This window comes from Camelus dromedarius, chromosome 24, assembly GCF_036321535.1.
Source record: "Camelus dromedarius isolate mCamDro1 chromosome 24, mCamDro1.pat, whole genome shotgun sequence".
NCBI lineage: Eukaryota > Metazoa > Chordata > Mammalia > Artiodactyla > Camelidae > Camelus > Camelus dromedarius.
In genome coordinates, this window is record NC_087459.1 from 16214457 (window position 1) to 16240473 (window position 26017).

Below are 26017 nucleotides of genomic sequence, written 5' to 3' on the forward strand. Positions count from 1 at the left end.
AGGAACCACCCACCAAGGCCATAATCCACACTCAGGGTCCCAGTCGCTGGCCGGCAAGGTGGTAAGCAGCATGCGAGCCAGGCTCACACTAACTGTGAACGTCCCACAAGGCCTCCAGGCCCAGTCTTCCAAGAGGGTGTCTCCATTTTTAAAGAAGGGCTGATTCTTACCCAAATACAGTCACTAAATGACAAGATAATTGCTAGATGAAAAAGAAAAGTCTGCCCCAATACATAGCAAACTCATCACTGTGGCTTACTTATTACTTACATAACTAAAAATGTTTTTTACAGAACTGCTGGGCCAGGGGTGAGGTGATTTCTCTGAAGACTAGCTACTCAAGACTCTTACTCTTACCTTCAACTAGTCCACTAGAAGATCCATCTAAAATTTAGTATTTGTAAAATTTTTTCACCTGCTGTATAGTAATTGCAGCCTCTGAAATTACAATGTTAATAGAAATGTGGGCCAGGAGAAAGAAGTGTAGTAGGGAAAACAGACCAAATCAATGTCAGTCCCATGCCTCCCCAGACCTTCACAATCCAAATTCAAAGCCCGAAGGATACTGGCAGTGAGGCAGAAGGCAGGGTGCGCTTAATGGAAAGTTGGAGTTTTAACTTTACCTAAAGAACTTTAGCTTCCTCCAAATAGCACCTGGATAAATTTGAAGTTATCTTCAGAAGGAATTGTAAGGGGAATTTCCGAGTGTACAAGTTTAAAATGAAGACCAGAATCATTCCTGTAGTTACTGGAGTCTCATCGCATCTGGGTGTGTCCCATTCTCCACCCTCAAAGAGGAGGAATGACAAAGAGACATGACTGTACATGCCCTTAAACAACGTGCAGTTTCACCTAAGTTTCAAAAAACACACTGAAACCCTCACAAGGCTTTTGGTGTGGAAAATGACAGACCTAATCAAGTTTTTTTTTTTTTAAGTTTTTTATGCTTTTAGAGTATAGCTAGGAAGCAAGAAGCACAACCTGTTAAAATCTGAAAAGGCAAGGGGTTAATTCTTGGAAGACCAGCACACAAGGGATGCAAGTGTTCGAGCTGAATTGTCTCAAAACAAGCAGGACTGTACCATGTGGAGGGTCTGGTTTCCAGACTTGTGCTTCTAAAGACTAACGTGCTGAAAGAAACAAAAGGCCCAAACCTACACAAACCCCACATGCGCACAGACCGGCAGCCCTGACTCCCAGGCACGCTGACTCACCAGGGTTTGCTGCTCGGCTCCTGCTGCTGAAGGAAGACCAGGTACCTGGCAGGAAAAGAGGGTTTCCTGGCTTCTGACTGACCCAGCTCCCCCAGGCCACTCACCGCTGCCCCTGCTGGACAGAGGCTTCATTGTACCAGCTTCCTCCATATCCTGGTGCCAAGGCCTTCAGGTAGGGACAGAGCAGATGGGCCTCCCAAAGAGGCCGTAACCCATTTACCCAACCAGCCCTCCACATCAAAGCATCTTTGGTGACCTGACACAGCAGAACCAGCTGAAATCTGAAGGCTTTCAACATGCCCAGCAGATGGAAAAAAGGAGGGGAAAGATCCATTCTGACAGATGATCAGTCAGGAAGTGCCGCCAAAAGGCTGGATTCCTTTCTTCCATTCTGGGCCTTTCCTTTGAAACACCCTCATCCAGTTGTGAGCTGAAGCAGGCAGTGGTCTCAAGCCAGAAGGAAGTACTTCCAGATCTGATGAGCACGGCCCTGATGATTCAATGGGCTCCCTTCTTTTGTGTCTACCTCTCTGGGAAAACAGTTCTCTGCTCCCAGAGGTTTCCCCAGGTGCAATCATGGTGCTCGGCCCTGTGTCCCAGGCTGGCGGCACGTCAAGTGTTTTAAGGCTGAAAGTCTCCCTGGACCCACTAGCGGTTGGTTAATAGCTAGTAACAGCAGTTATCAATTACTGAACACTTGATGTCGTGCCAGGCACCATGCTAAGCACTTTACGGACATTAAAACTCCGATATCCTCACCACAACCCCATTTAAACAGGGGGGAAGCTGAGGCACAAAGAAAATTACCCAAGATCATAAGCAGAACCTGGCTTGACAAACCAGGACCTTTTACCACTAGGCTAGACGGCTAAGCCCACCTACATCAGATCATGTAGGGAAATCCCACCAATGGATGGGTCCCGAGCTCAGGAGTGGTGCCACAGCAATCCCAGAGCAGCAAGACTTACAGCTGGCCACTGGAAAGAGAACACATGGTCTGTGCCCAGGGCTCAAGGCTCAAGAAGGGCGTCCCAGCCACTGCCCTCTCTCAGGCAGGATGCCCTTAGAGTTAGCCTCACCAGAGGCAGGGACTAGAGTCCTTAAACCTCTGATGCTTGAGCCCACCAGCATGGTTAAAAGCTCCAACACTGCCACTGGTTGTTTGCCGTCGACCAAAACCTGAATTTCCTCAACCTGCAAAATGCTACTTCAAAGAGCAGTTGCAGTTGTTAAGGATTCAGTCAGGAAATGCAGGTAAAGGGTACCTGGCACACACTGCCCCCTACACAGAAAATACTTGATATGACAGCTACTGCTGTTATTAACAGCCAAACAGTAACTGGTCAGCCTGACACGCAACTCAGCTTGTCCCATCCGAACCCTGGCTCCAGGCTTCGGCTTCCCCAGGCTCAGACAGGATGCTGATCACACACTTGGGTCCCGCTCAAAAACGGTCTCTTGAACTCTAGCACCGACCCTGCTCAAATGCACCACTGGTGAGAAATCCATGAGGGATCAGATTCTCCGTAGCATTAAGACTTGCGGACTGATCCTGAATACAATCAAGCTGGGTGTTTGCTGTGCCCTGTGGATACTGTGGACTGCTGGTCACTCCCTGCCCCTAACCTGGGGCAAGCTTCCAGCCAGTTGCAGACTCCATTCCCTTTCCACCGAGTCCCAGCTCTGTGGGTCTACAAAGGACAGGATTTTTAGCTTGCTACTCATTTATACACATTTAATGGAACTGCCTGACCAGTGGTCCTCCTGCCGCCTCTCTGAAGTAGAAACCTCAAACAGTCTGGGCGCCCCAGAGCCAAATTTCATTGACACAGCCATCACTGTAATGTACTAACAAATGCAAACTTTTTGTATTCGTTACTACATTATAACAGCTATGTACAGATATAGCTCTGTGAAGGAATTAGCCCCATCTCATAGGAAAAGAAACAGAGGCACACCGAGGTCAAGGAGCTTTCTAGGAAGGGAGAAGCTGGAACCGAGTAAGAAGATGGGCTCTGGGAACAGACAAACCTGGATCTGAATCATGGTGATGGCACCCACTCTGTGACTATCAGCATGTAACTTTAAAATGAACAGCTGAACCTCAAGGACTGGTGGGTAAACAAAATAATCCATGTAAAGTGCTCTGCCACCTGGCTCATAAAAAGTATTCAGTAAATGCCAGCCTTTATTACAGTTGTTGCTATCGCGAAGTTGGTGACAGAATCAAGCCTCCCTTCTCCTAGAGCAGTGCTCTTCTCAGCAGCCGGGCCGGGTCTCCTGGGGCAGGCCGGGTACGCTGCCACCCACAGCAGCTCTCCTGCCCTTGCAGTGACTCTGCCCTCCAGTCACAGAGACACACATGACTGGAATGGAGCAAGGGACAAGGAGGGGTGGGAAGAAAGGAAAGGCAGGAAGAAAAAAAGGGGGGGAGTCACAAACCAGGAAACCTACTTCCAGGCACATCTTTGCGGGTTTACTTGAAAGCCTAGAGACAGGAACTGCTCAGTTTATGCTACAGCAAGATCAGCCTCCAGGTTTTCGCCTTCAGCCTCAGTGCCAAATGCTTCTGCTTCTCTCCTTCCCTCCCTCCTTCTCTGCTCATCAGCGTCCAGCCTCGCTCTTCCCCTGTGCCAGCCCCAGCTGCTATTCCTGGGGACGGGCTTGGCTGCCTGCCCGGCTCCGGGCCTGAAGCTGGCTCTGCTGGGCTGAGGGCAATCCCAGAGGTCGTGGTCCCTGTGGATGCTCTGGCTCCACAGAGAGCCAGAGAAGAGAGGCCAGGAGGCTGCTGCTGTCTTAGGCAGTTCCACGGAGTGAGGACCAGGTAAGTCCTCTCTGCCAGGACTTACTATCTACCTCTGAGACAGAACCACCTCTTATGGAACAGAATCCCCATGAAGGGCTAAACCACACGAAGGCACAGTGCGAATGGAGACAGGAAAGGAGAAAGGAGCGTGAACCAGTGTTATGGAAAGAAAGGTGGAGGGACTGATGAGAGGAACACAGGGCTGTATGCTTCATATACACCATCACCTCAAACCTCACCACCACCTAGCTTGTCAGGGCTCTTACTGATCAGGAAACTGGGGTTTCTTAGCCACTAAGCAATGGCACTAGGAAATAAAACCAGTCTGTCAGACTCCAAAGTCTACCCAATGGGAAGGTTTCACAAAGATGGGTCTTGTTCTGGTCCTTCAATGACTGGAAGCGTGGAGTGGAAAGGAAGGAGGCAGAGGGCCAGTCTGGTTGGTCCAAACTGAGAGAGGGTTTTTATGAGAGAGGAAATGTTTATTAATAGCAGCATCTTTTAAATTATATATATATGTGTATTGAGAAGATTGATATGACTTGTCACATTTGACACACTGTAACTCCATGAAGAAGATAATACAATCTTCATTTTACAGAGGGGGAAACTGAACAGAGTTTAAGGGATTTGGCCTGCGATCACACAGCCAGTCTATAAAGGAAAAGGGATTCAAAAGCCCAGGCAGTCTGACTCTGAACTTGCCATTCTACATCACTGGCCTCACGACTTGCTGTTCTCGGCTATGATGTATGCCGGGATACACCCTTCCGCTAAGGAGATGATGATGGCCCAAGAAGAAAAGATACATTATCAACACCTAAATGCACTCCAGAGGCACTGAGTCACCAGGAATAGAGTAAACTCCCAGGAAGCCTTCGGTTCCGGTCTGGGACCTTCCCAAGCAGCGTGTGCCTCTGATCAAGTTACTTAGCCTCTCTGAGTTTCTATGATCCCGACATTAAAGTCCTTCCACCAAGTCTAATGCTGTGGGACTCCCTTCACTTTTTGGCATCCGAAGAGGCTGAAATTCTGAATTTGTATTTTGTCTCCTGAGTGAACAGCTCTCACACCTCTTGCCCAAGCCTGTTAGAGCCAAGGGAAAACAAGAAAAGTCCAAAAGGAGCCAGAAAGCAGGGCTACTCCGATCTGAACAGGAGGTAAAAGATCACACTTTTTGCAGCCTTCCCTCTCCTCGTCATCTTAGTTTGATCTCCGCAAGGTCAGAAATAGGCCCTGACATACAGAAAACAGACCAGAGCAAGCTGGCTCACTGCTTCAGCTGGCTGGGGCATGTTGGCTGCTGACGGGGAGCCTGTCACCCAAGGCAGCCTTGTGAAACGAGGAGCTAAAACACAAAGAGCAAATGCTGACAGCGTCGGCAAGACACTCGAGATCTACTCTGAGATTTCCTTGAGAGAAGGGACTGGTCCAATCCATCCCTCCCATTCTGTTCCCATCCAGAGTCTATTAAGAAGCAAGAAGCCACTGAGAGATCCTGGTGTTTCTACATGTTAGCATTAAGAAACCCATCTTTCCAAGTTTCACCCAAACGGTTTGCACAGCTAGTTGGGTGCGTGTTTCTACTGCTTACTGTATAAGCCAGACACCCAGCTGCCAGGGGCTGAAGTGGCTGTACTGGCAAAAGCCACCCCCAGGTGGAGCCTCAAAGCAAGACCACAAGAGCCTCTTGATCCCCGCTGGCAGCTGCAGACGCTGAACGACCTGAGAAAAAGATGGGAAATGGGTGGTGCCCGTTTATAAGCTACTTCCTAGAGAGTAAACTTGCAAAAATAACAGGAGGAAAGACTGAGGGAATACTTTAAACTCGCTGTCGTTCAGAACTTGAGACTTACAAGATCACCTTTGGAGACTAGGTCTTACCCGGAGGAAAGCTGTTCCCTCTGCCAAAGCAAACGAGACCCGTCTGCTGCTGTTTTCACGCTTGTACAAAACTTTTTGTCCTAAAATGTACTGCAAGCCGTGAGCTCAGACAGCAGTTCCAGTTAGGGATGCGTAGGAACACATGACTTTCTACATCAACCAATCTCAAAAGCGTAAAAGAAAAGAGGGGCGAAGGCAGAGAGGGAGGAAGGGAAGACAAAATTTTTTCAAAAATAAAATAAACCAGTTGGTTATACTTCTGTAAAATAATCTTAGGTCACAAGACAGACCAGCCAGCTCTGTACGAAGTAATTTTTTTCTTTTCTTTTTAAAGGATTCTCACTGTTCCTTACCTTGCATACTTCAAACATACTAAAAAGAATATATGCGCCGTTGAGGCCTGCGGACTGAAGCCAGTGGGGCTGGCCAGAGCAAATGTGACTTGCCAAACACAACCAAGCCAACACTCATTCACACTGCAAAGGTTCCAAGCACCGGATGATCAAGCACATTTGGCCTCTGGGCTCCAGAGGTGAGCTACATGTTTAATCCCATACGACTCAGAATAACCAAAAAAGAGCTCAATTATTTTACTGACCCACACTTGGAATATTTTTTGCTGTCACCATTGATCTGGACAGGTCTGACTATCCACTGACGTGCAAAGTGGGCAGGCGTCACTAAGGGGCACCACATTTCTAGACTGGCCACTCTTTTTGCTTCTGCTCCAGCTTTTTCATTCCCTTTACCTGTTTAAAACCAGAGGGCTGCCTTGGATTTGCGCTTTATGGTAAAAATGGTCTGCCTGTTACATTCTTTACCTCCCATTTTAGCTTGGAGCTTGTCCTCAGGATACAGCCTCATTAGGCCACAGCGGACGCAGAACCACTGGTTAGGCACCGATTCCCTGCTGCCAGTTAGCATATGGATGCCAGCCACCCTGGAGGTTTACCTGATGTGGATAATCAGTCCTCGAACACCAAGTTACCCCATGAACTATTTACTTTTCAGCCACCTTTTGAGGAACTCAGTAGGCAGCAATGACTGAAAAATAGCAGGAGATGAGATTTGGTTTTCACATCTAAGTAAAAGAAAGGCAAGAAAGGAAATTGTGAAATGAGTAGAAAGATGAGAAAGGAACCCAATATAAAGATGATAAATGTCTTGGAGGGACACCTGAATGACCACTAATGTATAGATGTGGCTTCTAGAGCCACATTTCCTCTAAACCGGCTTTAGACTCATCACATGGTGACTAATCAATCTCTTAAATGTTTGCCAATTCTAAAAAAAAAAGAGAAAGAAAAATCCAGCACCCTCACTTGTACCTGTTCCTGCACCCACACCCAGTCCAGTCCACACGTCCGCACCAACATGAGTTCATTCTTCCTTCCATTCTACCCATCCACAGCTGTTACTCTGCAAGCCAGTAACTCAGCAAATAGTTACCCGAACCCTACCATGTGCCACGCACTGTGAGACATGCCAAGGAAACAGAGAAAAATAAAACCGCACGGGGCCTTGCCCCTAGTGTGAGTCATTTTAAAAAAAAAAAAGAAGAGTCCAAATTTTTCATTAAGGCCACATTTACCGGTTTTTTTTCCTAGAGGCCCATGACAGAAGCTGACTGCTGGTGCACAGCAGACAGGAAGAGGAAGAAGCACAGAATAAAGACCTGTTCAGTAAAAGAATGTTTTCAACCACATCAGCAAGCTGATCAGAGAAGTGGGGCCACTAAGGCTTTCTTTCCTGCCGCTGAATTCAAAAGCGTTACATAGTTATTCTGTAAAATTTAGAAAATATGGAGAGGCATAAAGAGGGAAAAAAGGTCTCCTAACATCCCACTACCTGCAATTAATATTTTGGAGTGTAACCTTTCAGTCTTTCATTCGAGCACATACGGATGGCACACGCAAACACATGCATGTACATATTACACACACTGAACTTTTAAACAAAACTGGGTCATACTGTACATTCTATTTCGCCAACTTTTCCACTGAACACTTTTTTATATAAATCTTCTCTCATCAAATGCTTTTAGAAGAGCAGCAATTCAATGGCCATACTGGTGTCACCACTAACACACCAGCTATTTCACATAACCCATGGACTATTTATAGCCTACTATTCAATCTGTCAAAAATTTGTTGCTGCACTGCAGAGGGGTTGCAAAAAGGTTGAGACTCGCTGTTAAAACATATCTGATAGTCGGGTCTTCCACTGATAATTTGTCAGTTTAATCTCTCAATGTTGGACATTTAGCTTGCTTCCAGCAGTTCACTCTTATTAGAAATACTCGGATAATAAACAGAACATGCAGCTAAAATTCAGCACATTTATAATTATTTCCTGAGAATAAACTCCTAGAAATTGATGAACAGATCAGAGACTATGCAAAAAAAAGGTATTATATATATAATCCAATCTGAATTCACCAAACAGTAGTGTCAACTTACAGCTGTGAGGGAGTGTTTTGGGAATGTGTACTTCTCCCAACATCATCTTGTAATATTCAATTTCTTTAAAAAAAAGAAACAACCTTACCAAAAGCACTTTAAGACATTATATTTAAGGAAAAATATCAAACCAGCAAAGGAGGATGGAAAAACAAGTAAAGAGAGAGACCATTTGCTTTACTATAAGTGACATCAAAAGACTGCAAATCCAACAATTTTGGCTCCAAGGATTTCAAAACAGTGTTATTAAATGATAGGGGGTGGGGTGCAGAGTCAGGGGCAGAAAGAGATTAACCATAAGGGTATCTTTCAATTATAGCTAAATTTTCCCAATTTCTTCTTTCAAAAGGAAAATCAAGCTTCACGCCCCCCCACCACAAAAAAGAAAATGCACATCTTAAGGTCTAAAAAACAACAGTCCCTCTACCATAGGTTTAGCATACGGGGAGAAGGGTCTGACCCACGGAATAGAACCTGAGTGAACCACTGTCCCAAGGGAGCCAGAGACCCATTCAAAATGGAACTGTGGCACCCCTGAAATGGTTAACAAGCTGGCTTTAGCCCATGACTTCTTATGCGGCTTTCTAGCTTCAGACCGCACCAAAGGATATTACTGCTTGCAGCAGAGATTTGTCTGCTCCTGAGCATCCACGTGGCTACCCAACGTTCACTCCAAGATCCCCTCTCCCTCACTCTTGGCCATGTTGTTGGGTGGGGCTCATAATGGACTATGTGCTCCAAGCCCATCACAGCCTCCCATGCCCCTGGCTTCAGTGACTGGGTTAGGGATACGCAGGTGACCTAAGCCAAACAGAGTGAATCTGAGCACTGAAAGCAAAGTAGGTTGAGCTGTCACAGTCATCTTACCAGAAAGAACAACAGGGAAAGTAATAATGCCCACCAAAGGGTCACTGTGAGGACTGAACAGTCCCTTCTTATCAGAGTGGTCTCAATTCTAATGCTTATGAGAACCAAGAATAAAATCACTGCCAAGAGACAAAGAGAAAATCAGTGCCAAAGGCATTATTTGCACCCAGATTCCAACCATACCTAAAGTCAAATAAAAGCCTGAACTTCATAGTTATATGAGCCAATAAATTCTCCCTTTGCATAAGCCAGATGCCAGGCTTTCTGTCACAACAAAAAGAGTCCCTTCCAAGACATAGCTGTGTCACTCAGATCTCTTCTAGTCACAGAGACTCACCATGGTCAAGACCAACTTACTAGGCCACAGTTTCAACCCAATATATCAGGGGGAAACTTAGCTGAACACCAGGACCAATGATCCCAAACTCGAGCAAACTGTTAAATTCCACTGTAACTGGGTGGGCCATGAGGCTGCTATTTAAAAGATGGTATGATTAATGAAGCAAAAAGAACCTTGCCGGTTGCAATTTTTACAACCTCAGGCCTCCTTCAAGCAGCTGTGCGCAGAGCTCTTAACAGCTGCTTTATTCGACTGTATATACATTTCCTGTCATCTTCAGGTTCCCAGGCAGGAACCGCCTCCCAGCACTCAGACACCACGTGAAAGGCTGCCAAGCGAGAGCTCCTGGAAGTCTTGCTCCACGCAGTAACATGACTAATCTTCTGGCTGAAATAGGTATTCGATCTAAACCACATCCTATGAAACTGAAAGACCATACCTGACCAGAACCTGGCTACCCTCTAGGTTTCAATTACTACTACCGAAACAATTTCTCTTTGGTTTCAAGCACTGAAGAGCCTATTTAGAAAGTACTCAGGTTTTGAAGACGGTGACAGGAAATGCTAATGTTTGTGTGTCTTTATTGGAAATACATTACCGCCCCAAGGTTCAGGCTTTTGCTTTTTTTTAACAGTTACTTATTTCACAAATGTGCATTCATATGGCACGAGGCCAAAGGGTACATTAACACGTGTACAGATACGCAGATAATTAAATAATAGAGCTCTATACCTGGTGGCTGGCATCGTGGTATTCAGGCTTGGCAAAGGAAGATATCTGATGATTCCAGCCCAGTTCCTGTCCACTTCCCACCCATATTGACCTGACAAAATTGCCACCACCTAATGGCCATCACAATGCTGTCTGTTAAAACTCTGCCCTAGCAGCTGGGCTCTATTTGAAAAAGAAACAAACAACAAAAAAACCAATATGAGAAAATCGTAAAATAAAGCATCAGTGTCAGAAGTTCTTTGGGTCATGAATACCTTTGAAAATTTGAAGACAGTTTTGAGCCCAGAATAAATTGTACATATACACATACACTCAGACTCAAACTTTGCATCCCGTGACTGGAGGGGTCTATGAAATTACATGCAACTTTTCTGAATTACATGAGGGTTTTACCTGCACTGCAGCCGCATTCCTTCCCTTCACTCAAAACCAACTGCAGAGACTGCGGCTCCTACAGCCGTTCCAGTGCAGCCTTGCACCTTCTGGGAAGGACAGGACACACTCTGGACACAGAATACCTGGGTTTGTACAGCCCAGCTCTACCTACTCCCCAGCACATACTGAATCACTCTGCACCTGTTTTCTCACCTGAAAACTGGGACAATCAAAGGGTCACTGTGAAGAACAAATGGCTCCTTCAAGTCAGATGGGTCTCGGTTCAAACGCTGAGATGCGTCCCCTGTCCAACCAACTAAAGTGCCATCTCCCTCTGACCCAGCCCACTATTTTATTTCTTCACACCATACTACTCTCTGAAATTCTTGTTAACTTATTTACTGTCCGCTCCCCCTACTAGAAGGTAACTGCCACAAGAGCAGGGATTTAATCTTATTCACCATTTTGTCCTGTGCACCGAAGCCGTGTCATGTAAGCAAGTGTTTGTCAAATGTCTACTGAATGAACAATAATCACTGATATTTAATGAGCACTTCTGTACACAGCTCGAGTCTGTGCACTTTAAATGTATGTATTTCCAATAAAGACACACATACATGACTGAATAAATGAGTCTGACACACTTAACACTGTCCCTAGCACATAGTTAGTTCTCAATAAATGACAGCTATTTGTATCAATTCTAATTATGTGATGTTATCAAATACTCAATAGTAAAGGGATTTGAGCCCTAAGGATATAAAGTAGAACTTAATTTCACCTCTCAAGAGCTGGTTCCTAAGGTCCAATTTCTCCTGGCCTCCTCTCCCAACACTCTACTACCTTCAAAGAGAAAACAGGAAATTGTCTCAATGTTCCAATTATTCCTTACCTCCATCAGTTACCAGATAATGTGATACAAACACAGCCAGCAGTATACAGTTCCATCTCTCTTCACTCCACAAGCTAATTTTCACCTCAAACACAGCAAAAGCCAAAATTTGAAGCTGAATTTGGGAGATGTTCATCCTGTTGTGCCACTTTTTCACCTGCACCTCAGTCCCTTGGAAAAAATTCACATAATAATGGAAATCACTCTCCTTTTAGCAAGGGTGGACGTCCAGATAGTTTATTTAAGCCATAGCCATGCAGCAGTCTAGGAAGCTGGAAAGATTTGCCAAGCAGGTGAACCCCAGTGGAAAACCTTCCGGTGCTGGTCTGAACTGCGTCTTCTCTACTTCGAAAAACAAATGAATCACATTTAAGGTGTCTAGAGATGCAAGGGCAAAGGCCAGCAGCTTTTCTGCATACTACACAGTGAGCATGAAGAACTCACCGCCAGTTTTACACTTCTTAAGATATCTTGTTTCACTGCAGTATTTTCTAAAATTCGCCTGATGACAGATTGGCTTTTAACCCTGAGGGATGAAGCACAACCGTGTCAAAGAGAATAACGGATGTGGACCATCAAGGTCCTCCATCTCTTCAGAACCTCTGGAGACAATGGGCTATGTTTCATGGAACGGCAAGAAAAGACCAAGAACTGAAGTCCTAATCAGGGCTTTCAAAGCCAGAAACACTTGCCAAGAAAGCAAAGGGCAGATTCCACCTCCACTGGCTGGCAGGCCCACACGTTCTGTCGAGCCATGTGAAACAGCCAGTTCTTGCCCTCCCCACCCCTGGGCCCAGTATTTGCGGGTAGCAACACCAGTGACTTTCCTAGGAGACTGTTTCATAAAAATAGAGCTTCCAATTTTAGGTCTAAAACTGAAAAGAAAAATAGCCAGAATTAGAAGTCTGTTTTAACACAATATATTGAAAATTACAAGTTTAAGCGCTGGTAGTTGGGGACGGGGATCACACCACCACACGACTTCTTAGTGAGTCATAAAAAATAGCGCAGGCTTGTTTAACAGTGGATACCCACCGGTAACAGTGCTAAGAAGTGCATGTGTCAGACAGATGGAAGACTAACCTGACACTCCTTCTCCACTTGTTTTAGCAGGGGCAGGACTGACACAAATTAACTACAGCAGCAATTTAAAAGATAAACGTTAATAAACCTTTTTGGAGGCTAGTCAAAGAGGAAATGTTTGAAACCCTGAATATGATTCATTTTTCAGCAGTTTAAGAGGGGGGAAAAAACCCTCTAAACTATTAATAAATCACTAACTGAAACATTTCAGGATTTCTAACACCTATTCTTGATTAACATACCTTTGTGTCAAAAGCAAAAGCCAAGTGCCAGCATTTAACAACAAGCTGCTACCCTTTCAGTTATGAGAATCAGTGGAGCTAGAAGAGAACAACAAAAATTAATCTTCAGGCGTAGATGGATACTGTCTTTGCTAATAAGGTAATGAAGACCTCCCCAAAGGGCTTCTGGGTACCATAAATTATATAACAAATACACTTCTGCCAAGCAGCCAGGATTAACTCCTATTCATCCAGGGTACGACTCATGTCACCAGTGGGCTTATCAAAATCGAAGAGTCATTATCCACCACTGCTCACTACACATCAGTTTGCTGACATCAACTACTCATTACAAAAGAAGTCACTTAACAATCTTAAAACTCTGACACTTGTTTCTCCTAGACAAATTTTTTTTCAAAAAAACAGAGAAGAAAATATTTCATTAACTTCTCCCCCAGTAAGTCCTTCTGACTGATTTTTTTTTAATTGTCTATGATGACACTGTATTATAATAGACAATCATTTCCACTACGCATTCAAGGCTTGAATGCATTATACATTATTTACTTCTGTGGAACATAAACATTCATGGCTCCTAAGCAAACAGTTAAAAATGGCAAGCACAGAAGAGAAAGGTTGCAGTTTAGTGAGGGCATCTTGGATTTAAGTTCCAAGAAGGCAGGGAGTGTGTATGGTAACATGAAAAGGGCTAACTGGCACCTAACACTTTCTCAATTCAAATCTATGTTTTACCCTTTCTCAAAATTAAGGATAATGCTTCTCAAGTCCACTTTTTAAAGATACGAAGTTTAAAATGCTTCTTTCAGAAAAAACTATACTACAATAGAGAGGGCTTTTTTGTTTAGTATGCTAAGTCTTTCCATCACTACAAAATGAGGGCTCGAACTAGACCCATGTCTTTCAGACTTTAACTACAACCTTCAGTGAGAAACACATGTTACATCCTGGCCAAATGCACACACACACACACACACACAAACATATACATATACATATACATATACATATACATATACATATACATATACATACACACACACACACATGCACACACGCACAACTCAGAAGTTTCATGAAGCAATATATACCCTCACTTTTAAAATTTGGTTTTTAATTGTTGGTTATAATCCACTAATTAGATATGACTCATAGTATGAAAATCTCAAGATCAAACTTAAAGTTTCCCTTCAATATCTTTATTGTGCCAGACACAACGCTAGGCATTTTACAGCTGTGACAGCAGTCCATGCCCAGATTACCATCCCCAGATTACCCCTACGAGGGTACTCTTGATACCCCTATTTTACAGATGAGGAAATAAACTCAGAAATAAAACACCTTATTCAAGTCCCTACACTGCAGCACAGACAGAGAACCTCACCAAACACTCCATCAGCTCCCCCAGCTTCCCAGCGTCTTTTCAGTTAGGTGGGGAAATGAGTCTATTTCTGGCCAAAGGGCTGTAGACAGATGTTCATGTGTCATTTCCAAGCCCAAGCAGAGAACTGGCGGATGACACCCCAGCCATCTCTTCCCTTGCCATGATGACCAAGACAGCAGAGCTGGCACAGCACACGACAGCAGAACCCATATCAGCATGGGTCTCCGAGCGACTGTATGGAGCAGAGCACCCTTCAGCCTACAATCCCTGTGGGACATTCAAGCAATAAACTTTCATCGGGTTATGCCACTCTTTGAAAGCTCTAACTCCTGAAGATCTACCCCTCCTCAGTAAATTTACAGTTTAGGCCCCTGCCATCTTTATTGCAGCATTCTCACAAATTGTTTACCTGCTTCTGAGATTGCTCCCTCCAATCTCTCGTCCACACTGCCACTGGAGCGATCTTTCTAATACACACGTAGCCCATGTAAGTACTCAAAATTATTGAATCGTTCCCCTTCACCTACAACATAAAATCCAACTTCAGTAAGGCATATAAGGCTCTTCTGGATTTGGCCTCAACTACTGTCACTTACCGCTCTCATTCCACATCCTTCAGGCATACCGAAACATCTGCCATTCCCAAGAAGCCGTGGCCCCTCGTGCGCCTGTAGTCTTACACGTACTGTTGCCTGTGCTTGGAATGGTTCTTCACTCTCTAGTCTTGGTCCTTCAAGCCCAGCTCGGATTTCCCACAGGACCCCCCTCTGCCCCTTCACACCTTCATTCATAGCACTGACATTTTGGGACAGATTTTACAACATTTTCTATTTGTTGTTAGGCTGTTTTCTTACCACACCATAAGGTCCTTAAGAACAAGGTCCACAAAAGGCACTCCAATCTATTGGAATGAAAAACTGGCAACACATAAATAAATACATTTATTTTCCCTCAAACAGCACATATCCAACCCTAGGTCTGGCCTTTAAGTATACATACTTCACTTTGAGTACAATGGAAGAGAATCAAGTTTGGAGGCCAAATTTTTCTAGAAGACTTACAAGACTAGTTTTGAGTTTCAGAAGTCCTCTGAATGATCCACATTCTGTCTGGGAAAGCTGGTTTTCTGCTCATATATGTTTTACTTGAAAACTACATAGTCTGGTTCTCCTTAGAAAACAGACTATATCTGTTTGGAAACCTTGAGTACTACTAAAAGTGAGTTTTTAAAAGTTTTGTTCTGTTAAGCTGCTATTTGTAATCAAAATCTATTTTGCTTAATTAGCCTGAATCAAACCTACTAAATACTGGAGACGTTCAGAACTTGTTGAGTGAGTCAATTTAAGCATTGTATGCAAATAGCAAAGCTACAAATCAGAAAGAGAAGGAACTCAGGCCAAACTGCTCACAGGGAAGGAAAAGCTGTTTCCTTCCAAATGGGGGAAAAGCAAACAGAGAAGATTTTACCTGTTGCTTAACTTTTTATTTTTCTGCTAGGCCAAGGAATGGTTTTGCGCCGGAAACTTAGAAAAGCAAATGCTCTGATAAACTGAGTAATTCTGGTTCTTTAACTAGGGAGGTTTAAAGTAAAGAGTTAAAGTCTTCAAGTACACATTGTTTTTTTTACTTGAAGTTACCATGAAAGTTCAAATTTCCAACATCCTGAAAAGATTTTATTTTAGAAGTGAAAAGACTTTAAGATGAATTCAGATGAATTAAAAGGTTAGTCTACCACAAGAACACCAAAGTGGTGCTGGAAACATGTAAGAATGGCCTGAAAAGGTTTCGAACTCTACCACTATGTTTGCACATCTTTCATTCTGACTCAAAATGATATTTTCTCTTTTTAAATGTGCTTCTACTTCTATGACGATCATATTACCATGGAAATAATTATCTGCATGCCTGGGAAAGACTAGTTTTTTTTTTTTAATGTGGCTTTCATCTTTAAAGCCCAACACTCAGCTGCCCACAAGAGATCTTAATCAAGACTTACTGATCAAACGGCAATTTCCCAAGAAGAAAGCGAAATAACCTCACTCTAGCTTTGCAAATCCTAGTCTATAGACCAAAGGTAAATGTCACAGCCCCCGCACATCCCCATTCAGAATTTCTGCAGACTCATCAGCAATTATCCATAAATAATGACTTACCTCTGCACCAAGGGAAACGGACTCTGTCAAAAACCCAACATCTACCCTGAGTAGGGTGGCTCTTGTGAATCTGTGCAAAGGGTGAATGTCATGCATGTCATGAAATAGATTTAAGTGAGAAAAGAGATTTTTACTCTTGCAGAATATAGCCTTGAGTACAGGCTTTTTCTCTTTCTCAATGAGCCAAATAACACAGGTCACCACTTCTCTCGGAAGACAAAATAGTATGAATGACAAAACCAAAATTTACAAAGTTTGAGAGCCTGTGGCTTGGAACATTAGATTCCACCTCAGGTGGGAATCTGGGTTTCTCATTATGAAGTCATGTAGGAACTTTGTATTACATAAATAAAAGAGGAAAAAAAATCTTGAGCAACATCACTGTCACCATTTTGTTCTATTTTAACCTAATCTTGACTAGATAACACACGGTTCAGAAAGATAACAGACTTGGAACCATCTTTATGGCAATTTTTAAAAACTACAATTTGCAACATTAAACAATTTATTACAAGGAGCTATACCAGATGCGTGACCCTTTATGCTAAGGTAATTACAGAACAAAATCACTTGCAGAACAGAGGCTAACAACCAAATGTAGATAATGAAAGATGACAGTGTTAAGATACACAGAAAATGTCAAGGGAACACAGGTAATTAACACTTAAAAAATCAAGAAACCACAGACTACGTCTGAAAGCAGCTTTCTGGGCTCCTATTATGCAACTGAGATTTCATTTTTATTCTGGGTTTTGCTTGAAGAGAAAGCACCTCCCACAATAGTTTATTTCATTTCTACCACTGCTCATTTTACTTCTCAAGACCCCCACTAATTCTGTGTCATGAGCAAGATGACAAAAAGTGAGATTTTAAATAAAGCTTGCCTCAGAGTTATCTTCATTTTAGGGCACACGTCAGACTATACCTTTCAGTATTACCAGCAAGAAGTAATGTACAGATCACTAAGATGGGGCAGAGTCTCGACTTTCCAGGACCCAGAACACAGGAACGGGCCCACATTCAAGAGAGGGGGCATGGCTTTTTCTCCCTCCCCAGCAGAACAAACCAAAACCTAACTCCTACTTTGGCGTTCCAACACCGAAGAGTGAAAGGAACTAAAGATCAATCCAGGTTTTGAGGAAACTGCTAGAACTGAAAGAGGAAGCAGTATTACTCGTTTCTTATTAAAAAAAAAAAAAAAAAAGCTACCACTACTAACATCTATGATAACTTAAATGCTACACAACTTACTTATGGGTATTTTCGCCATGAATGCACAAACATAAATTTGTCAGTTTGCTGGAGTTAGGCAAGTTTTTAAAGCCACTCAAACTTAGACCTGCTCTATTGTGTCCATCACCACAGAGACTTAAGGAAGGTGTGGCACTGCACTTGAATTACTGAATCTTAGAACTTACAGACTTCAGCCATTCCTACACGACCTTTATGACCTTACATATCCATTTACCATGATAATACTGTTCCCCTAAGGCTTTTCTTAAAATCTTAAAAAAAAAATCATACCCACTTTAATATCATCCATCAAGTCACAGGTATAATATGCTAGTTGTTTTCATTAATACACATTAAAATATAGAACCAATAAATGAAAAGTATTCACGCAGCAAAAATCATCTCATGTACCATTAATAGCACAAAAACACACCCTTGCATGCTCATTTCAGCAGCACATATAGTAAGAATGTAATCAAACCTACACTTTGGGAAACAGTGATTTGGTCCCAAATCCTTTGTCACCGTTAAGGAAACAGACTCAAAGAGGGTCTGTAACTGGCCCAAGGACACACAGTAACTGGTGGCAGAGTCTAGACTGGAATTGAGAACTGAGTCCAGAGGTGGTCCCACCAGAAGAGAATCCCCAGATGGGTAAGCTACAGGGAGAACTAGAGACCCAGCCTTCGGGGAGTTAATCTGTAAGTGAACCTTAAGCAGCTGGTAAGCCCTCTGACGGTGGATCTGGGCTTTTCACTTTCTCTGAGAAGCAACACACACAACATGATACTTGCCAGCTGACTCTCAAAGACTGTCTGGATCGGCTGAAATAAATCTGTTGTTTCCTTCCCATAGACTCATGTGGTTTTGCCCAATTCACTGAACCTCAAGGCACACTGCCAATGATAAAAATGTCTCCTGGATCAGTTTCCCACTTTTTGATCCAACAATATCCTAGCCACTGAGCCCCTGTCCCCACTGTTAGACTCACACATGCTCTCTATGGTTTCAGGAGGAAGATTTTCCATTCTGGGTTTTAGACCAGCTTTGGAAATAGGCTGGAAGTTTCCATCACGAGTTACTCCTGTACTTCCCAGGTACCCAGGGTAGGTTTTATTTTTAAGTGACAGATACCATGTCTACCTTGTGCCTAGCAATGTTTTATACACAGTGCCATACTTAACAGAAGGCAAAATGATATCATTTCTGGCCCCTTGGGAGCTGTAAATCTATGTGAGTTTAGCCATATATGCATGTAGCTAATAATAACTCATGTTATTAAATGTTATTTATATACCAAGCAATGTGCCATGTCTTTCAAATGCACTCTTATTGAATCCTCACAACTATTTCCTGCGATTATCCTCACTTAATACATGAAAGAAATGAGGCTTAGAGATGTTAAGTGGCTCATCCAAGGCCAAGCAGCAAGTAGGTGGTAAAGTTCAAACTCAAACTCAGACTCTAGGCCGATGCTCTTCACCAATGTACACCTGAATCTTTTTAAAGTCACAGTGAAAGGAAACATGATTTCTGTATCTGATTTCCTATTAAGTGAGTTCTTTTCTTGCATTAGAGTTCAAGAATACATAACACATTCTGGGAGTGCCATTTCATCTTGATTGAGGGAAGAATTCGCTCCTTGTAATCTGAAGCTATGCAATTTGCACTCTCGACAAAAAAAAAAGTCATCAAATTAATAGTAAATGCACTACTTATCATCCAAATCAACTTTAGGTAACCTTATTCCATTACTACTTATAGGACGCAAAAGTGGACTATTACTGTGGTATAATAAAAAATATATTTGGTCTTTGTCCCCAGTTCCTACCATAGCTCCTAAAACCCTTGGAATTTCCTTACTGATAGGAGAGAACTTTGTTATTCATAGGGAGCAGGGTTTGGACCAAACAGGATTTTAAGCTAACTAGGTGAGTCAGGATGGGCCCTTATGAGTTTCCAGAGAGGGGCTGGCCACACCAGAAAGATCAGGCACATGATCAGAAGGTTGGAACTTTCAGCCCCACCTCCAGGCCACAGGGGAGGGAGGGGTGGTTGGAGTTTAATCACCAATGCCAATGCTTTAATCAATTATGCCAAATAAAGGAATCTCAACTGAAATTGAAACAAGGCTAGGGGAGCTTCAGGGTTGGTGAGCACATCAATGTGCTGGGAGGCTGACATGCCCAAAGGGGACATGGAAGTTCTGTGTCCCCAATTCAGATCTTGCCCTATGCATCTCTTCCATTTGACTGTTCCTGAGTTGTATCCTTGACAATGAAACTGTAATTATAAATATCATGCTTAACCAGCTCTATGAGTCATGTGTTTTAGCAAGTTATCGAACCTGGGGGAAGGTGGTCATGGGAATCCCTGAATTTGTAGTCTGCCAGGCAGAAGCACAGGTAACTTGAGACAATCTGATATTTGTAGTTGGTACCTGAAGTGGGGCAATCTTGTGAGACTGACCATTAACCTGTGGGGTCTGCACAAACTCCAGGCAGTTTATATCAGAACTGAACTGTTGGACATTCAGTTGGTGTCAGAGAATTGCTGCTGGAAGGAAATAACCTCAGGAAAAGAGGTCCACATTAAAACCAGCATAACTGAAACCTAGAAGCCACCTCCCTTCTTGATCTAATCATTAAAGCTATAGCTGTCACCAACTCAGAGCAGTAGGAAACTTGGCCTTATGACAGATCCACAAGTACCTGGTAGAATAAAATTTCTTTTCAAAGACTAAAGAATTCATTTGACCTGCTAAAGACACCATGAAATGGTGTAAAAATATGAAGTCAAAATTTATTTTCTTTAATTTATAATTTTAGTTGTGATTTATTTCACATCAATTCTAGTCCCCGCGAGAGATTCATGAATTACCTCAATAGTTTACACGTAACTGCTCCCTTTGGGTAGTAGGCATTGTTAAATGACCATCACCACCACCCAGTATAATATACTTTAACCCTAACGCTAGTGGACCAGGGACATTACATTCCCATTTGTTTATCAATTTCTCATTTGTCAAAAACAAAAGTCAAGAGGCAGAAATCTCAAAAAAGACCAATACCACAAAAGCAGTCAATCATGATCAACTAGTCAATCTTGAAGACCAGTCTGGTCAAACACTGCCTCCCTGCACTCACCCTGTCCCATCAGGAAAATGCTCAGGGAAGAGAGCACTGTGGTCAGGGCCGTTGTCAGGGCCACTGGATTACCCAACTCCATAGGTCCCCATCCCCCTCCTTATGAAAGGTGCTTCCTGGCATTGGGCAATCTTGTGGGCCTGCTCTGTCCCGACCCACTCCTCCCCCCAGCAAGTGCCACTGTTAGCAACTTCCACCCCTTCCCAGCTGGACCACTGATGGGCGTCTCGCTTCACCTTGCAGGTACAGCCCAGAATACTACCACCATCACCACCCTACACTCCCAAAGGCCTGCTCCCTTACATGCTCTCTTCCCCCACAACTGAACCCATCTATCTAATGCCTCTAGAAAGGTCTTTAGACTTTTCTCTTTCATAAAATGTTAGTAAACCCCCAAGCAAAATTCTCCTACCATAAACAGCAGCTGTAACCAACCATTTTGAGTAAATGACTGGACAAGTGACTAGTTATTTCAAAGAAAAACTAATTTAGTAGGAGAAAAAGAACCATGGAAACATTCTTAAAAATGAACACAGAACACTGACTGTATCACTCCTCACTTTCGAACAGCATTGCCACAACTGGGGAAACGCCCCTCTGAGGACCTGGAACTTCTAGCACATCCACACTTAGAATCCATGCTGCTAGGGTCCCAGGACCCTCTCTGCAGTGGTATTTCTAGCCTTACCCTCCTATTTAAAGAGCAGCCACTACGTAGTCATCAAGTAGATATAAAGTAAATGTTTCACTGAAAACAAATTTGCTTCACAGATTGAAAAAAAAAAGGAATAGGGCCACTGTAATTATTTCCACAGAGCCATGCTAAGACTGTTCTGTCAGTGAATGTACCTGGATTTTCCTGCTCAGATTCCAGGGCAGGTCACTGGGAAGGGAGCAGTCAGTTCAGCTTTTTGCATAGGCATTCTCGACAGCATGTCCACTAGTTTATCTTAGGAACTCAGAGTGATAAAGCCTCAGCTCTACTTAAAGTACTGTTACCACTTTCAGAAATATTCTGAGAAAAGACCATATACTTACTAGCACGATTACCCACCAATAACTTCACCGTACTTATGTTTCAAAGCTGGTTATAAGGATTCTTCTTTGAAAGAACAGTAGTTTGTGACAAAACGTTTGATTAAAAAGCCAGAAATATAGAAAACCAAACACCAAGAATTCAATTAAAACCAAAGTCTGAGTTCCTACCATTACATATTTGAGGCAGTGTAAATAAGAAAACAGAATTAGTGCAGAGAAGGGCCTAGTCTAGTCCCGTAGCTGCCAGTACCTTGCTCTGAAACTTTAAGCAAGTTTACTAACCTTTCTAGATTTCATTTCATTCGTGCTTTTCAGTCTGTTTTCAACCTCCAACCATTTTGATCGACTGAAATCTTACGGGTAAACCCAGTATAACCGAATATTAAAGTAACCTTCGCAGGGTGAAGCATGGGGTGGAGGTGGGGCATGAGATGGAAGGAAGACAGCAAAATGAGGTTCTCCACCTCTACCACATGCATACTCTAGACATGACCCCTGAGAGGGCTCTGCATAGCCCAGTTTGAAAAACTATCATGCCAGATATTGTAAGGTTTTTGAGGGTCTTTTTTCTGCTTCTTCCTCAACTGGAGGAAGAAGAATTAAATGCATTCAATGTAGTAAATGCTGTGACTTGAGTCTTGTTCAGAATCAAAATTATAGGTCACACACAAACCCACTTTAGGCAAACACTGCAGAATCTAAACCTTTCATCATCCAACAAGAGCTAAAAGCTATAACCAAACCTTGCTGTCTTAATATGGTGGAAGCAATCTACTAATAAAATAAGGGGGTAAGTCTTCCCGACACACCGTCTCCTAGAGTGACCAGCAGAGACTGGGGCAATGTGTATAAAAGATGCTAAACACACTCCAAAATAAAAAAATGTTAAAAAAAAAATTTGACACAACATTGTAAAATGTTTATAAATCAATAAAAAATGTTAAATAAATAAATAAATAAATAAATAAATAAATAAATAAACAAACACGCTCCAAAAATGAGAAGTCCTACACTATGCAGTGCTGCTATCCAAGATCCTTGGTCAGTCATCGTATCTGGTCTGGATCTCCAAGCCTTAGTGACAGAACTACTTTCAGTCACCTAGGGCCTAAGGCTGAGCCCTCCAGCAGAGCAGGGAGGACAGGACCGGGGATGCTGCTGCCCAGCACTATGCAACAAGCTTCCATGATGCAATTCAGACTGAAACTCAACAACATAGCACAGGTCAAAGGACAAGGCCAAGCCCTCAGGAAGGCAAGAGTCATCAAAACGATGTCTACTTCTCTGTATAATGAGGTGGCCCATTTTGCCACAAGGGCTAGTCACCACCTCAAGACTCCTTTACTGAGTTTCTCTATTCTGATGAATGGCATTTAAATAGTTTCATCTGCACACATCTTAAAGAAGAGGATTTGGCACCACCCGCCCCCTCTCCAATCTTCTCCTTTCTACCTATCACAACTTCAAAGAATTAGACTGAGCCACTTCCACTAAATTAATATATTAAGTTATTTGTAATCACTTACTAATTAAATGGTCAGGTGCTGTGATAATCTCCTTTTTCCCCCAAAAGAAACAGGGCCCTCCATCACCTAGAAAAACAGACACAAGAACTAGTAAAACTGAACCTGAATTAAAAGACACTGACTCAATAAAACACCCTGGTCCACTGTGCAGGGAGCTTCAGAACACTGTTCCAACATTCAGGGAGAATTGATCCCGGTTCACTGGTATCAACATCTGTAAATAGACACAAAGAGGTAACTGTAAGTTGTCAAGAGCTGGGAAAATAGGAGTTACCACATAATCACCATTGTTTCAACCCGAGTTACCGCAACTTCACCTCAAAACAACTAGCAGCCAGTGTACCATTCACTCTTATTGTAGCACTCTTACTGAAGCAAAATCAGATTAATTTTAAGTCATCTAATGCACACACAACTCCAAAACGAAGTGGCATCAACTGGCCTTCTAGACTGCTCACGTTTCAGAAGAGCTTGTCCAAAAGACCCCAGAAGTTGAAGCAACAAATCCACTCGTTCCCTGGGTTAATAAAAGGCCAGTTCAGCTCTGAGAATCTAAATTCACTTAAATTTGTAGATTCTTTCCCCAAACACAATTAGTAACCAATGTAGGAATCTAGGACTTCTTCCTGTATTCAAGTCTCCTCCCACCCATCGGCACCCCCACCTTCAGAAAGAAGAGCCACCAGTCTCCAAACTGGCTGATGGAATTTCAGCCTACAGGATATTTTCATACTTGAATTAAAATGAACTATAAAATGAAGATGAATAGTGAACATCTTAATAATCCATTAGCTAGAGCATTTGAAATCCAGCATTAGGATACAAAGTCCAAAATTCTTCAACGAGGCCAAAGCCGTGTGTGTGTGTGTGTGTGTGTGTGTGTGTGTGTGTGTGTGTGTATCTATAGATATATACATACATACATAAACCTATCAATTTTCCATTCCTTTGAGTTACTCTGCAGTATAAAGGGTGGAATCTATCTTTTGCCTGGTCCTAACTGTTCACTTGCATCTGCATTCAAATTGGATTTCAGTAAGTTAGTACCAGGCTCAAGTCCCTCCCCTTCTTTACCCCCAGGATTGCCCAGGAAAACTATTCAATTTACTTTTAATAATCCATCTACCCATGCTAGTAAAGTACGAGAACCTAAAACAGTGACAAGTCCTCAATTTCTGATTCATTTTTCCCAAACACTAAAAGATTTTATTTAGCATTTCTAATGTTAACTTTACTACAAATAGCCCAAGCAACATTTAAGTCTCTCAGTTGCCGAGCTCAAAGGACCAATTCACTCAAAGAACACACTAGTCACTGTTGCGGGGTTCAAAAGAAGAAAACAGCATATTCTTTCTGTTTTGGCCCATTGTGACATGGCTCAAGAGGGCCAAATCAAGGAGGAGTCCTCACTGGGCCTCTCAAGTGGACAATCTGGTCAAGGTGAGGCTGAAAAGCAGCTGACTACTGGAGATGAATTGCCCCAACAGAAGGGAAAAGTAGGTTACATCCCTTGGTTACATGCCGGCCCAAAGATGCCGACAGAGTGGGATTGGGCCCACAATGGTCATTTATCTAATGTAATCCACTCAGTGAACTTCCAGCACCAACCTACACCTCAGCTGAGTGTTATTAGTCATCAGGCAGACCAGACAAGAGTGGAAATATTGCAACATAAAACCTGCCTCCCTACGAGAAACAACTTCAAACTTAGATCCTGATGGTCATCTTTGTAGAGCTACAGCGGCATATTATTATCACGTGCCCAAACTTCAACCCTAAATTCGCATACAGCTGGAAGCAAAGCAGGATTCATATACTAGAACATATTCAGGGTACTCATTATGCAATTTTAAAAAGCGTGTGAGACAAAATCCTGTAAAAGGCATGCTCTCAATTGAACATCCCACTGAATTCTGAACACATGCCTTGAGATTCATCTGCCAGAAAAGACTCAGATGACCACTGCCTCCTCCTCTTCCACTCTCAGCAGGGTGACTTTTTTTTTTTACTATAACAGTCCAACAGTACCCTCAAAATAGTATGTGCAAAGACTCTAGGAAAGGCAACAGAATTAATCAAAAAGGAACATCACTTTCTATTTCCTTCTCCTTCTTGCTCTCTGACCCAGACTCTTTTCACTCTCTTCTTTGCTCATCAGGTTCTATTACTGCCTTCCCTACCCCATCCTCCCTCACCTCCCCCACCTCCTCTCCATCCTCCCCTTTCTTCCCATTCCCTGGAACTTGCTAAACTCAGTCCAGCCGATTTCTGCACTAGCTAGTCCTTGAACTTGGAAGACTCTTCCCATATCTTTGCATGGCTGGCTCCTGTTTACTTAAAGCTCAGCTTAAGTGTCCCCCCACCCCGAGTAAGGTCTTGACTATATCCCAGTCAGACACTTTCTGTCACATCACTCTTATTTTCTTCAGCACTTATCAAAATCTGATTTGCTTATTTATCCGTCCCCACCCCTCACTCCAATGTAAGCTCCATGAGAGCGTGGTCCTTATTGCTGTGTTCACCTCTGTATGCCTACTGTCAAACATACTGACTGCTAGCAATTAGCAGTCAGTCAATAAATATTTGTTGAATGAATGAATTTTGGACTTTTTATTCAATGATTCCAAATCAGTTAAGGTGAGAACA

At 42.9% G+C, this 26017-nt stretch overlaps 1 protein-coding gene across 10 annotated transcripts in view; it reads right to left on the bottom strand.

Moving 5' to 3' along the window:
- Window positions 1–26017, bottom strand: part of DCUN1D3 (defective in cullin neddylation 1 domain containing 3) — a 35862-nt gene that overhangs the window by 7990 nt on the left and 1855 nt on the right. For 2 of the 10 annotated variants that reach the window (XM_031433097.2, XM_064478499.1), the window contains exon 2: window positions 23372–23437. The exons of 2 other annotated variants lie outside the window; for them this stretch is intronic. The gene's annotated coding sequence lies outside the window, so the exon portion shown is untranslated. Of the gene's footprint in view, window positions 1–11458; window positions 12819–14684; window positions 15521–23371; window positions 23586–26017 lie in introns of those variants that run through there. 6 more of the 10 variants (XM_031433096.2, XM_064478498.1, XM_064478496.1 and 3 more) reach the window with 4 other exon arrangements.